Source organism: Sinocyclocheilus rhinocerous, unplaced genomic scaffold (genome assembly GCF_001515625.1).
Source record: "Sinocyclocheilus rhinocerous isolate Xijiao unplaced genomic scaffold, SAMN03320098_v1.1 scaffold1012, whole genome shotgun sequence".
Taxonomy (NCBI): domain Eukaryota; kingdom Metazoa; phylum Chordata; class Actinopteri; order Cypriniformes; family Cyprinidae; genus Sinocyclocheilus; species Sinocyclocheilus rhinocerous.
The window spans coordinates 246,266-260,921 of NW_015640039.1; the positions used below are offsets into that span (position 1 = coordinate 246,266).

The 14,656-nt window shown below is 37.1% G+C and overlaps 1 protein-coding gene across 3 annotated transcripts in view; it reads left to right on the top strand.

Annotated features, from left to right (window-relative positions):
• Positions 1-327: 327 nt before the first annotated feature.
• LOC107752277 (high affinity cationic amino acid transporter 1-like) overlaps positions 328-14,656 on the top strand; it is a 26,775-nt gene continuing 12,446 nt past the window's right edge. Inside the window, exon 1 of one of the 3 annotated variants that reach the window (XM_016568210.1) lies at positions 328-589. The gene's annotated coding sequence lies outside the window, so the exon portion shown is untranslated. Of the gene's footprint in view, positions 590-1,628; positions 1,679-11,799; positions 11,928-14,656 lie in introns of those variants that run through there. The other 2 variants (XM_016568212.1, XM_016568211.1) reach the window with 2 other exon arrangements.

Here is a 14,656-nt window from a genome sequence, read left to right on the forward strand (position 1 = left end):
AGGGGGACATTTTTACAATTATAGCCTACTAAAAGGTCGTTTACTTACTAAAATAGTGTAAACTATAAATCAGACGTCAGAAGGCAGGCCATAGGTTCTGTAAAACAGTTTTTTCAGCAAAGTTTTGATCTAGTTGATAATTTAGAGGCCTTTGTGTATAATCAAACATGATAGCCTACAGTAGGCTTTATGAGGGATTAACAGTTTAACTTGCATGAGCAGAAACGACGCAAACAGATGAACAAGAAAAGTAGCTCGTTTGAATATCAATAAACGTGATGCAAATCAGGAACGCTTCACAGTAAAACACGGGTCGGTGCTCTCGCGTTTGGGTGTTGGCACATGGAAGGACGTTTGAGACGATCCGCCAATGATAGCCTCATGGGTGGGGTTTACTCAAGGTTGAAGGGGTAGTATTTTATTGTAAAGTAGTACTAGTAAGAATAGAATAACCCCTAAAAAAGAAGAAGAAAAAGAAGTAAGAACAGAAAGTCAACTGCCAGCTGTCCGCCGGCTTTTTGTTTATTTTTCGTCGTGCTCGACGCTGTCAGTTCTGAGGTCGCGAATTGAATTTTGGGATCCGTACCAGGTAAGAATGGGGCACGTGCATTTAAACAATTGTTTTATATTGTACATTAATCCTCTTCTACGTGTACTTTTTTATGCTTTTTTCGAAAACATTCTTCTTAAGTCTTCTCATGTCTGCGATGCACATGGTGCCGCTCTCCATTTAAGGGCTGATATCAACACCTCACTTTTGAAAGATGGCGAGATATCTCATGAATTCATTTAGAAGTGTATCTGCCTGCCGTATTATTGTTATGGGAACCCGTTCGCGTCGTTTAAGCACATCTGTTGTGATTATAAACGGTTTATTGCAGAATTAGGGGGTAATTAGGAATAGCCAGCGGCGCTCGCATGTCCTTGTACAGTGTGCTTGTAATTCATTGTACTGTAGCCGGATGCGATGGAATTGAATAATCAAATCTCAAACAAAACCCAAGAAATGCAAGACCGCAATTTAGACGATTTGAGGCATTTAGTGCTTACTTTTGCCTGTTCTCGTGGTTTTAAACTGGTTGGCGCGGTTTTGGTATTTGGACCATCTTTCAGGTTCGCGCACGAGGCATTGTATTGAAGTGATTCTTTTTGTGATTCGAAGGAACCGTTTCGCAAAACGCCTGAAACCCTCGAAACCTCGATTTTACCACTGTGTTTAAGAGTAAAATCGTGAAGAAACAAACCGATGGTATCTGTGTAAATAATACACATTTAATAAGCAGGATATATATATATATATATATTTTAATTTTCATTGAAATCAGCCGTCTGAACTAATCGATTCATTAAATGACTCGCCGCGGACCATCTCAGGGTTGCCAGGTTTTCACAACAAAACCCGCCCAATTGCTACAATTGGGGGGGGTGTTACACAAACAGTGTTAAAGTAGCCCAATTCCGTGGGGGAAACCGTGGACTTGGCAACACGAATCCGCATTGTGTCTGTTTGGGGCGTGTGGCTGCGCTTTATTATGACGTTTAAAAAAATGCGGGAAATTTGTTTGCTACTTTGTATATCTGCAAGATCGTCGTCTTTCTGCAAGAATCGCCGTTCTGAAAAAGAATAAAGTCATTCATTTTGGAATCTTGCAGATGCGAAGAAAACGAACTGTTTGCAGTAAGCGTTGTTTACGTTTTGTTTCATATAACGTTAGATAATGAACATAAAGATGGATTCGTTTACTCAGCAGCAAAATATAGAGATTATGATCCCAACACAGCCAGTATTCACATGTAATACTCGTATCCATGTAAGATGTCTAACCCACAGACAGTGTAAAAGAGAATATAATTTACAAAGAACAACATTATGCTAATAAAAAAAGCTATTTACTGATCACTGCGCATGCAGCGTGACATTAGCACTGCCTTTAATAACATTAGCAAACATAATTAACATGCCATTGGTTAGTGTACATTAAAAAAGTGAACTTTATATCCATTTTAAACCTCATGTTTAATTATTGAGCAGTTTATCTGTAGTGTGCATTATATAACATTTAATAATGATTTATTGCTTAAAGTTATTCTATTTTGAGTACAGTGATGCTGGGTTTGTTTACAAAGCGTCATATCAGAAAGAGGAAGTTATTTTGTTTGCATTTACATTTGTTATCATGCATCATGTTCTTTGTGAAAAAAAAATAGCTTCTGCTATAAGGCCTATTTTACATTTTCAGTGTCCTTAAATTTTATTTGACTAAAGGATCATAGTAAGTGCTGTATGTTATACGTTAAATTGTCAAAACGTTAAACCATTTGTGACCCTGGACTACAAAACCACTCATAAGTAGCACGGGTATATTTGTAGCAATAGCCAACAATACATTGTATGGGTCAAAATTATCGGTTTTTCGTTTATGCCAAAAATCATTAGGATATTAAGTAAAGATCATGTTCCATTGAGATATTTTGTAAATTTCCTACCGTAAATATATCAAAACTTAATTTTTGAATAGTAATATGCATTCCAAAGAAGTTCATTTGGACAACTTTAAAGGTGATTTTCTGAATATTTAGATTTTTTTTTGCACCCTCAGATTCCAGATTTTCAAATAGTTGTATCTCAGCCAAATATAGGCTTATTTATTCAGCTTTTGGTTTTTATTCCTGTGTTTGATTCAAAATCTAAATTAATTAGATTCAAGATATAAAAACAGAGTAGAACTCTAGTTAAAAATGATGCACATTTCTAAACAAGAATTACATTGAATCATGCAGCACATATAATGCATAGTGAAAAATGGCAAAATGAAAGATGTGATGTAAACATTTTTTAGTGATGATGCAACGAATAATTGAATCAGTTTAAAAGGATTTTAAAATGCTATTTGAACTGATTCAGAGAAAATAATCAAATAATCAAATGTAATGTTGTTTGACAGTTTTCTCTGTATCTTGAAACGCCATGAACAAACTGCAAATATAATGGTCAAGGTGACTTTGCCCTAGTTTATCACATAGTGTTTGAATATTGTGTTTGAGGAAGGTGCAAGCTATATTGATTTCAGGAGAGTTGTAAAATGAAGATTTATATTGTCAAGAAGTGAATAAATTCTGCAAAAATCCACAAAATGCTTTTAAATGCCTGTGTGGTAAAATATGTAGAGCTAAAATTTCAAACTATTTCGATGTATTGAGTAGAGGTCGACCGATTCATCGGTTTTGCCGATTAATCGGCACCGATAGTTGATTGGCGGAACTATCGGTTATCGGCAAAAATCAATGCCGATAGTTTTCCGGGTTGCGTCCGTTGCTGGAGTGGCCGAGCAGGGGCCGCTGCCATTATACACTACGAGAGCTGCCTCTAGAGGCGGAAATCACTAACAGCACCTGTTGTTTGTTTTGACACGTGACACTGCGCGCTGCACAGAGCGGGAAACTTCAAACCTGCATTTAAATGCAGCCGACAGAAAATTTTAGTTTTCGTTTACCATTTTAAAAACTATCGGTTGATTAATCGGTATCGGCCAGTGTGGTCCAACCTAGCTATCGGTATCGGTAAAATCCGCTATCGGTCGACCTCTAGTATTGAGTGATTACGTAAGTTATACAAAAGCTTTATTTTAATTGCCTTGGGTGTGTATGGGCTGTTGCAACTGTAAAAATGCAAAGTTGTTGTGTGTGACCATCCCTGATTAGGTTTGATTCAAGCTCATGTATTCGTTTAATATATGGTTATGTTCTTGTTGACAGATGTCAGTCAGATTACATTGACAGCGAAGGATTTACTGTAGAGTTGAAGGGTGGTGGACTGTGTTTTATTTTCAGGGCACGTCGAGTTAAAATGTCATGACTTTGTCTTGGCAGAGTTTTGTTTGGACAGTAAAACAGTCAAGATCTGCAGTTATAAAGTTGGCATGAGTAGGCCTGTATAACCCCAGAAATCCCCTTGGGTTGCTTCAATAAATCACCTGTCATCACTATTTTGTTTTGAGGATGTTTGTGGTTTCACATCACTGTAGGGTGGTTTTGTTTTTCATTATTAATACCCTTCAGATTTCAGGAGACAAATTTAATATTGATTAGATTCTGTCTTCTAACGATTCTAATTAGGGCTGCACAATAAATCGCATGCGATATTTAATGCGCATCTTGTCAGAAAGCCGGTTCTGTAATCAGCGGTAAATCTCCATCACGTGCGTGCTTTCACATTGAGCAGCATTAACTACACAGAGCCGTTGCTCACTGACGAGCTGCGCAAAAAATCGCGCGAATATGAACGTGGTTTTGCGCAGCTTGCCTGTGAACAACGGCTCTGTGTAGTTAATGCTGCTCAATGTGAATGCACGCACGTGATGGGGATTTACCGCTGATTACAGAACCAGCTTTACTGATAAGATGCGCGTTAAATATCGCATGCGATTTATCGTGCAGCCCTAATGTGAACGTATTAATAAACTGAATCATGCAATGAAAGAACGCACTCTAATATACGCACACTAGTCTAGACTTCACGTAATGTATGCGTGCACTCAGTAGGGGTGTTTTGAATGGTTTTTGCAAAATACTCGATAACGTTAAATCGCACATCGTTAAAACAACAATTACGATATTATCGCAGATTATATATATCGCACACCCCTAATTAATACACATTTGGAATTACACAACTATTTGAAAAAAACAATAAAATTGTAAAATAGTATTACAATGCAAAATAACTTTTCTTAATTTTAATATATTTAAAAAATAATAATAATCTGGTTCAGAATTTAGTTTAGAATTTTTTCTGCCTTTCCAAAATTGTCACTGATCCTACCACAAGTATGATAAATAGCTATTCAGCCAAACAGAAAAAAAAATCCTATTGTTAAAAGCATGCATCTGATACCCCATATTATAACTATATAAGTCTATATCAGTGGTTCTCAACCCGCGGCCCGTCACGAATTCAAATGCGGCCCACCATGCTGAACACAATTTTTAAAAAATTACTTTCAGTTTTACAATTCATTTTAGTTTTTACATTAATTTAAAAATGTACTAAATAAATATAAGCTATAGCCTAATGTTTTTATGTAAAATAATTTTGTTTTTCATATATTATTTTCAGACATGAGCAGTACTCACATAGCCTAATTAACGTTACGCATTTAAAGTAACGACCAAGTGGCCAGCGGCAGACAGTGAGCATATGCTTGATCTGCACGATCCTCTTCAATAATATCCTCTGAATCTCAATCGGGCTCAAACTGATAAGCAATATTAACGACACCTTTGTTTACAATACAACCGGAGCACATGCCGCTGAGGTGAGGGGCGGGAGAATTAGACGAGCACTAGAGGCGGTTTAGCCAATCACAACACACTGGCCTAGCTAACCAGTCAGAGCCCATCGCCTATTTCTGAGGGCGGGGCTTCACAAAAGCAAGAAATGGTCAGCGCGTTTCTCAGAGAAGAGACAGAGCGGTGTGTAATAAAGGTAAATTATGTGAAAAATAATGTTTTTTTTTTTTTTTAAATGAAGCATTAACACTGCACCCCATAAACACAATCAAGCCTAGAAAAAAACCAGTGAATTACCCCTTTAACCCTCTAAGCGCCAACGTCCAGTGTTCACGAAGCACAAACAAGTGATCAGTTCGACCCTTTGCCCAACGGGGATGGGGGTGGCAGCGGTGGACGTGGTCGTAGTGTCCATAGGAGAGCAGTTGCTAGAGGTAGAGGTAGGAGAAATAGGGCTGGAAGTAGCACTAGCTCTTTGGATCCAGTCAGAACGCTCTGGATCCAGTACCCCAAAGAGGTGGAAGTGGCCGTGAGAAATGGCGAGAAATGCCGCGGTACACGGTGCAGTCAGTGTGGGGTAGGTCTGTGCGCTGTGCCATGCAATGAGAGGTACCATATGTAGAAACCATTGTTTAGTTGCAGCAGATGCCAATCAAACAAAGAGCCAGACATGAGGGCATTGCAGTACATTTGTCTTTTACTCTTCCCCTTCTACTCCAGTCTCTCACATTTACATACATTCGCATACCGCCACCTAGTGGCTATACATATTCAATTCCTATCACAACATCCCCCTCTTTTTCTTGTAAACAATTTCTCTACCACTATTCATAAAGCATCAAACCATCAAACATACATATGATACAAATCTCTTTTTTTTTCACATTTTCTTCTTTTTTTTTTCACAATTATTTGCTTTCACATTTTCTTTTTCACACATTTTTTTTCCCCACACTTCACCTTTCCTTTTTTGAAAAGCCAAATTTTCTCCATTTTCCCAGTCCAAGATTCAAGTCCATTTTTCTCTTTCTTTCAACTTCGTCCTCACAAATTCAACTTAATAGGAGGACAAGAAACTCTTCCACAACGAGTAACAGTCTCTCCTTCTCGATGTTGAACCAATACATGTTTCTCTTGAGGCATTTCAGTTTTAGAACTTGATTCAGGCAATGCAATTAAGTGAGATCTGTTACGACGATAACTTCCTTGGTCAGTCTTCACAACATAAGATCTTGGTGTTTGTGATGGACCTTGAACTATGCCAGTTGTTTGAGCTGTTCTTATCCAGACCTTCTGTCCTGAATTCAACACAGGTACAATTTTTGCCCTGTGTCTTGTGTCAAACCTACACATTTGTTGCCTTTTCAAGTGTGCATCTTTTTTTCTGAAGTCTCTTAGATTAGGCCATTTGGGAGCACATTTTTCAGGTACAGTTGGAAGAGTAGTTCAAATATGTCTACCCATTAAAAGTTGAGCTGGGCTTAAACCTTGAGCCAAAGGAGTAGCTCGGTATGCCAGTAAGGCTTTCTGGGGATCTTTATTTTTACTCAATAGCTGCTTAACTGTACGGACAGCACGCTCAGCTTCACCATTACTCTGTGGATATTTGGGACTACTTGTCAGATGTTGAAATCCATAATCCTGAGCAAAGTTTGCAAATTCGGTTGAAGCAAATTGAGGTCCATTGTCCGTAAAAAGTACTTCTGGCACTCCAAATCTGGCAAAGATTACTTTGAGTCTATCAATTGTAGTAGCCGTTGTCAAAGAAGGCAGGTTGGCAACCTCAATATATCTAGAAAAATAATCCACCACAACAATATATTGAGCATTTTTCCACTGGAAAATATCAGATGCAACTCTTTGCCACGGCCTCTGTGGCAACGGGGTACAGATCAAAGGCTCAATTTTAACTTGAGAAAACTGGCAGCATATTTCACACCTTTCTACCATTTCCCGAATATCCCGGGTTACTCCTGGCCACCAGAGAGAATGTTGGGCCCTTCTTATACACTTACTAATCCCTTGGTGACCTTCATGGACTCTTTCCAACATTTCTTGTCTCATTTTCTTTGGGATTAATACACAATCTCCTTTCATCAACAAATCATCAGCAATGTGGATATCATGACGAACTGGCCAATAAGGCAGAAGATGTTCAGAAACAGTTCTCTGATGCAATGGCCAACCTTTTTCTGTAAAGATTCGTATCTGTTTACAGGTTGCATCTAGGGCTTGTTCATCCTTGATAAGCTCAAGTTTTGCTTTAGTGGCAGGAATGTCTGCAATTACTTGATTGATGAAAAGATCACACTCCCTCTCCATTCGATCGTCCCAATCTTCCGATGTCACCATTTTAAGAGGTGCCTGAGAAAGCGTATCCGCTGTAACCAACTGTTTCCCCGGAACATATTCAATGGAGTAATCGAATCTGAGAAGTCTCAAAGGAAAGCGCAGAATTCTGGGAGGAATATCATCCAATGCTCTGGATCCTAGTAGAGAAATCAATGGTTTATGGTCATAGCAAATCTCAGTCCCAGCAAGTATGAACTAAGTCTATCACATGCCCATGTCACGGCCAATGCCTCTTTTTCAATCTGGGCATATCTTAATTCTGCAGATGTCAAACTTCTTGTCTTTTACTTCTTTTACTCTCAATAACTATAAACTGTGTCACCTAGATACCTGGTTGGGCAGATAGCTGGTCAACTGATCAAAAAATAGGCACATGCATTTTACTATGGCACAGTAATATAGTAATAATTTACTATTTTCTCCCGTTTTACTGTTGATTTCCTCTTTTCCTGATCATTTGGAATGAGGATAAAAAGACAAAAAACATGCAAATAAGTTCAAACACCAATTCAATATCTACTATTTCCTGAATATTATGAAATTCAAGATGGCCGCCCCCTAATTACGTCATAATATGCAAATTAGACAAGTATATTTACACCCCACACAAACTTTCGGTCATGCCCAACATTTTTCTAATTTACAGTAGATCTCTATCTTTAAGCCCTTTCAAGCCACAAACTTTTGAAATCTTGATGTCAAAATCCAGCATTTTTCCAAAAATCCCTGGCGCCTAAAGGGTTAAGCAGCACAACTGTTTTCAACATAATAATATAAATTATTTTTAAGCAGCAAATCAGCATGTTATAATTATTTCTGGAAGATCATGTGACAATGAAGACTGAAGTAATGATGCTGATTATTTAGCTTTGCATCACAGGAATACTTTTTTTTTTTTAATGTATATGTATATATAGTTGTTTTACTGTTAGTTATTTTGATATTTTATTCTATTTTTACTGTATGTTTGATCAAATAAGTGCAGCCTTGGCAAGCATAATAAACTTTAAATGAACAATAAGAAACTTAAAAAAAAAAAAAAATGACAGACCCCAAACTCTTGAACTGTAGTATAAAAATATATTGGCCATTTCTACTGTTGTTTTCTGTTTCACATACTGTACATGTGCTTCTCACAACCATTATATAGTAGTTGTACTAGATGTACTTGAGTGCATGCCTCAAATTCCTCAGTACAACTTTAATCAGATGTTGACATTCGTCTCAACGAAAAGTCAGCTGAGTCAACTGACCTGGGCATCATGACCTGATTGAAGAGGTGTGTGTACGTGTGAACACAATGTGACCGGCTGATGTGTTCAGATGCCTCCCATTTCTGCTGGTGCTCTGTGATTGGTGGAAAATGGGGCAAGGCCCTCTCCCAGCCCACTTACTGGATTTACACTTGACTGAAGCACGAGTTTCTGTGCGTGCGTTGCTATATATTAGATATGGATGTGCTTATTTCTCTTCAAGGCTGCGAGTGGCAGATGCTCCAGTATGCCTTGCGCAATCATGTGTTGCCACACAGCAGCATTAGGCTGTATAGTACGTAGGCTTTGTTCCATTGCCCTTCCTCCAAACAAACAGCCCCCAGAACATGAATGTTAACATCGACAGGCATCCACTGAGAATGTATTCAGAAGAGCCTGCTTTTATTCCTAATAAGTAGTTGTTTTGCTTAGTTTAGACCAGTGATTCTTAACCAGGGGACCGGGGCCTACTAGGTGGCCTCAGGAAACTTTCATGGGGGCATTAAGATGACTTAAAATATTTGAAATAAGTCAAAAATACTACCGTCTTTGGAAAAGTCTGGATATGAATAAACCTTATTTTAAAAGTGTGATTTCTAGACCTGGACAATTCATTAAGATGTTGGGCTGAGAGATCAAAAAGGTTGAGAACCACTGGCTTAGACTAATGCATAGGTTCTACGCTGTTTGGTTGGGTTTTGAACTAGATTGAAATACTTTCAAAGGAATAGTTTTTCCAAAAATGAAAATTCTATCGTCATTTACTTTCTGTCATGTTGTTCCAAACCCGTATGGATTGCTTTCTTCCATGTAACATGAAAGAAAATATTTTGAGGAACTTGCATACCATTAAAGCATAAAGTGAGCAAGGCCTTCATGCTCCGAACATAACAGGTTACTGTATTTTAATGCTTTTGTTAGTCACCATTGTCAATATCACAAAAAGCTAATACTAGCCTAAATAAAAAAAAAAGAACTCTAAGTCACTGAAGTCAAGTAAGCAGTCAGCGATTAAATAAAGTATTTACAAGCAATAGGACAAAAACTACAGTAGAACAAATAAGAAATGCTGCATACATTGTAGGGATATGCCGGTATCAAATTTTCATGTTGCAATTAATTGCTAATGCTTTTATCACGGTATGCGGTATTATCACGATATTGAAATTTAGTTTTAAAAAAGTGCTGTCATAATACAGTATAACAGGTTTAATAACTTTTTTCTTATAACAAAAATAACTGAACATTTAAATGCAATAAAGCAATACAGAAAAATGTATAAAGTTAAAAGTTTTACACCGATTAAAGTGCAAAAGAACTATAAAGACCAATAGGTATCACTTTACAATAAGACCTCATTAGTTAACCTTAGTTAATGCATTAACATTCACAATGAGCAATAGCTACAGAAGTTATTAACCTTTGTTAAAAAAATACAAGTCTTAGTTCATGCTAGCTCATTAAATAACACACATTGTATAAAGTAATTAAATGTACAAAACAGTGCATATTCTTAACTGTGAAATAAATTAAATATTTCTTATTAAAGTTGCATAAGTGATTTATTCAAGAGCAGTGAAATATTATCTCTCTTTTGTTGTTTGATTAAAGGGGTCATATAATGTTGCTAAAAAGAACATTATTTTGTGTATTTGATGTAATGAAATGTTTATGCGGTTTAAGGTTAAAAAAACACATTATTTTGTGATTGGCCGAATACCTCAAGCGTGTGACGGAAATGTTACGCCTCTTACCATATTGTGATGCCGTGTCCCGGAGCGACGAGACAAAAACATTAAAGCCCATTATAAACGAGGCATTTGTTGCATCCAGGGGGGACATAATTACAAATTATAATGAGTTATACTGTCTTTTTACGCGTTGCGTTGCATCGTCAGTGGCAAATTCTTTAAATATGAAAACGTACTTACAGGCTGTGAGTCAGAACAGCCGGCATTGTAGTCTACTCTCCCAGGATCAGGAAACAGTCCTCCATAAAATGCGCTGCACACATCTGAATATTTGGGTTGAACTGTTCTGGAACAGTGTTGTAAATACAACTTAACCACTGATTTCTAGCCGTGTCCTCTTTTGGAAGGCCAAACAAAGTAGTTTAGCTTTCACAACGAAACACACAGCGTCTCCACAACATGGCGGCGGCGGCAACAGCAAGAATAATAATCAGAAAGAACTGTTAAACAAAGGAATTAAAATGTATACAAAAAAGTATTATAACGATTGCTTTTATATTATTAGTTGTAAAAAAGGCAAACATTATAATACTTTCTTGTTTTCCGTCAGCATTCAGCAAAGACGCGTTTAAATAATTTAAACAAATATTTGAATGACTAATGAACATTTAATTTAAAAAGTCTTGCAAACTTAGTCAAATCCAGCTGAGAGATCTTGTGAAGTGTGCATTTGTATCCTGCATGATCGCGTGTACACTTTCCAAGATATCGGCATCGGCATCTGCATCGGCTGTCAAAAAACCAATATCGGTCGACCACTAGTACAGAGCAGCATGAACATTCTTCTAAACATCTTCTTTTGTATACCACAGAAAAAACGTCATGCGATTTTGAAATGACATGAGTAAATACTTAGCACAACATAATAATTAGCAACTTTTATGTTATCTCGCTTTAAGTGTCAGAGGTGTTTCTTGACAGAAGGCAGAGACAGGCAGAAACCAGAATCTGATGCAGTGACTGTAGAGGCTTCAGTGACCACCGCAGCTGCTGGTCTTCACGTGACCTCACCGTGTGCTATTTGTGGCCCGAGCTTTGAATGAGTTAGTTGCCACAAAGGCATTGGACTCGTGCTATAGGCAGACACAGGTTTGAACGCCTCCCCTTTCTTGTATTTATTACGAGTTCAGAGAGAAAAGGCATCATCAAAGGTTTTACTTTACAAATCCTTATTGTGTTTGATACCTGTAGGAGGTCCTGATCCGAAGCCAGAGCTCAGAGAAAAGAATCACCGGACTTTATTTGTATTTTGAGGATTTCCTCGCTTTGATATTTTGAGTTGGTAAGAAAACGATCTGAAACTTCAGAGCGCTCTGATTAGCGGCCTCTGTGGGTTTGATGTCTTGCTGTTTATTTGAGTTTCCCATGAAACCCGTTATTGGTTTTGCTCAGTAAATGATGCAATGAAACTCATTTATTTTATATGCTTTAGGGTTTCTCAGTGGCCTTCTGGGAGACTCAAACTTAATATGTGTATTCCAGACTAAATTATCTTCTGATGTATTTCCTTTGTGTAATCAAACATGAATGGAATATTGCAAATTTGTCTTTGTTTTAACCATGATGTATTACCAGTAGAATGAATGTAATGCATGTCAAGAACACGTTAATGTCATGTTAAGTAGTTTTTTTTTATGCGTTGAATATAAAATATATATATATATACTGTATATACAGTGGGTACGGAAAGTATTCAGACCCCCTTAAATTTTTCACTCTTTGTTATATTGCAGCCATTTGCTAAAATCATTGAAATTAGACCTAGAATGACCCAAATATCAGAGGCTTTTCATCTTCCTGTTAGGAGCTGATGAAATAAGGTGTCTTGTTACTGTAAACTCTAAAAGGGAATAACACCTTTGAGCGCACATGTCATTCTGTTTATTAGCGTACAGTGTATTTATTACAGGTGTGTCTTATTCTCTCTAAATATGATCAGTGACGTTAGCTTTGCACTTGTGTTTATAAAAAGATCCTACTGTAAAGTTCAAGTGATACCCCAGCTTACGTCCAGTCTGCTTTTGGCTTACAGCTATTACAGTAACGATGAGTAAGAGAAATCACGCTGGTTGTGGAGGTAGTACCAGGCTCAAATATCATCACTATTGTGACTCTCCCAGCTTATGTCAGGATCGCGCTTCTTGCATCATTTATTAACTTAAGAATTCAGAGATTTAAAAAGACTTTTCACATTTTAATTGAATGTTTTTATATATTTATGTTATAAACTAGCACTGCACTATTTAAGAACATTGTGTATGCTGAAACAAAATAAAACAACCCTCTACAATGCGAGTAAATCACTCGCATATGCGACTAAATCTTCACTCTGGCCGTCTAAATTATGTCTAATATTAGCCAATGGCTAATAAATTCTCAGATTTTACTCGCCAGTGTGTGAGCTGGAGGCTAAGTTTAGCATGCCAAATATTTAGCGGGCGTCGGCGACGTGTCGGTGATTCTCTCAGATCGCGTCTTTGATAATTCGCACTGCGTGATTGTCACTCGCGTGAACGAGCACAGATTTGGCTCCGATGTCGTGTATTTGTTGGCGATTTCGCAAAACCTGTCGGCGAGTGAAATATCGGGCTAATATCGTGCAGTGTGAACTCGGCATAAGTTTAGCACAGATATATTTTCACTCACTGAACACACTGAGCGCTTAAGAGTTTCACTCTCCGTCAACCGATCTGTGATATGTTTCAGTTCATCTGAATGGATGCGCAGTGTACCTGTATTTGACATACCGTAAACTCTAGTGTGAAGGCGCACGACTCACCGTCGCTTTGTCTCACACACACGAGAGAATTGACGCGCTACATGTAAACGATATTCATTGTTGTATTTTTCTGTCAAAATAACAGCGTTCCTTTGGAATTCTTCAGCTTTTAAGAACTGCCGGGTTTTCCGGTAGTGGGGCAAAAAGTATCGCAGTTTCCAAAAAAAAATATTTGGCAGCATAGCTGTTACATTCTCTTGTGCGCACGACATGCATTATAAAACAGATCGTTTTAGATTTTATATATATATATATATATATATAACTAAAAAATGTACTAGCCAATGGCGATTCAGTTGCCAAGGTGTCCGTAGAGGGTTGTAAAACAAAGTAAATGGAGGGAAAAACATTGTTAGTATGGCTGATAGAGACAGATAAATAGATTTTGGATTGTCGCACTGAATTTGATGCAGTAATTTACCTTACAGGTGCTTTACAACTTATATTTAATATTATGTAATTTGAAAATGAATAAATATGAGAAAAAAATTATCTTGATAAAAATAAATGTAAGATATAAAGAGATTTAGATGGCAACTTCTTGATTCTGTAATTCTATTATAGTATTTTTCTTTGAATTTCTACATTAAATTTGACAATTAAGGCAAGAATGGTTTAAGAAATGATTTTGAATTGCCACACTGATTTGAATGCAACAGTCTGCATAAAAATGGCTACATGAATGATTATATGAATTTGGTCTATGCATGTTCCATGATTGAAGCCTGTTGAATAACATGACAGAATAGGAACAACAGCATGTACTTGCAATGTACTTGTACAGATTTTCAAACACTGTTTAGGGCATTTTAACAAAGCTTTAATGTACACATTGCAAGATTGCGCATGTAAACACACTCAATAATGCAAGTCGGTGACTTTGTACTGAAAGTAAACCACAAGTGCACTGATTGTCTACATAATATTGGTCATTTGCTATCTTTGCTGTCATCTATGCTCGCTTAAATTAATTTAAATGTAAATAAATAAATATAAAAACTGTTAAAATAATTTTTATCTAATGTCTAATTAGGGCTGGACGATATGGCCAAAATTGATATCACGATATATTTCTTAATTTCGGTCGATACGATATAATTCCGATATCGATATGAACACTATCTATCTGAAATAGAAATCTTTTGTAACATTATAAATGCCTTTATCATCACTTTTGATCAATTTTAAGCATCCTTGCTAAATAAAAGTATAATTTCTATAATTTCTTTCCC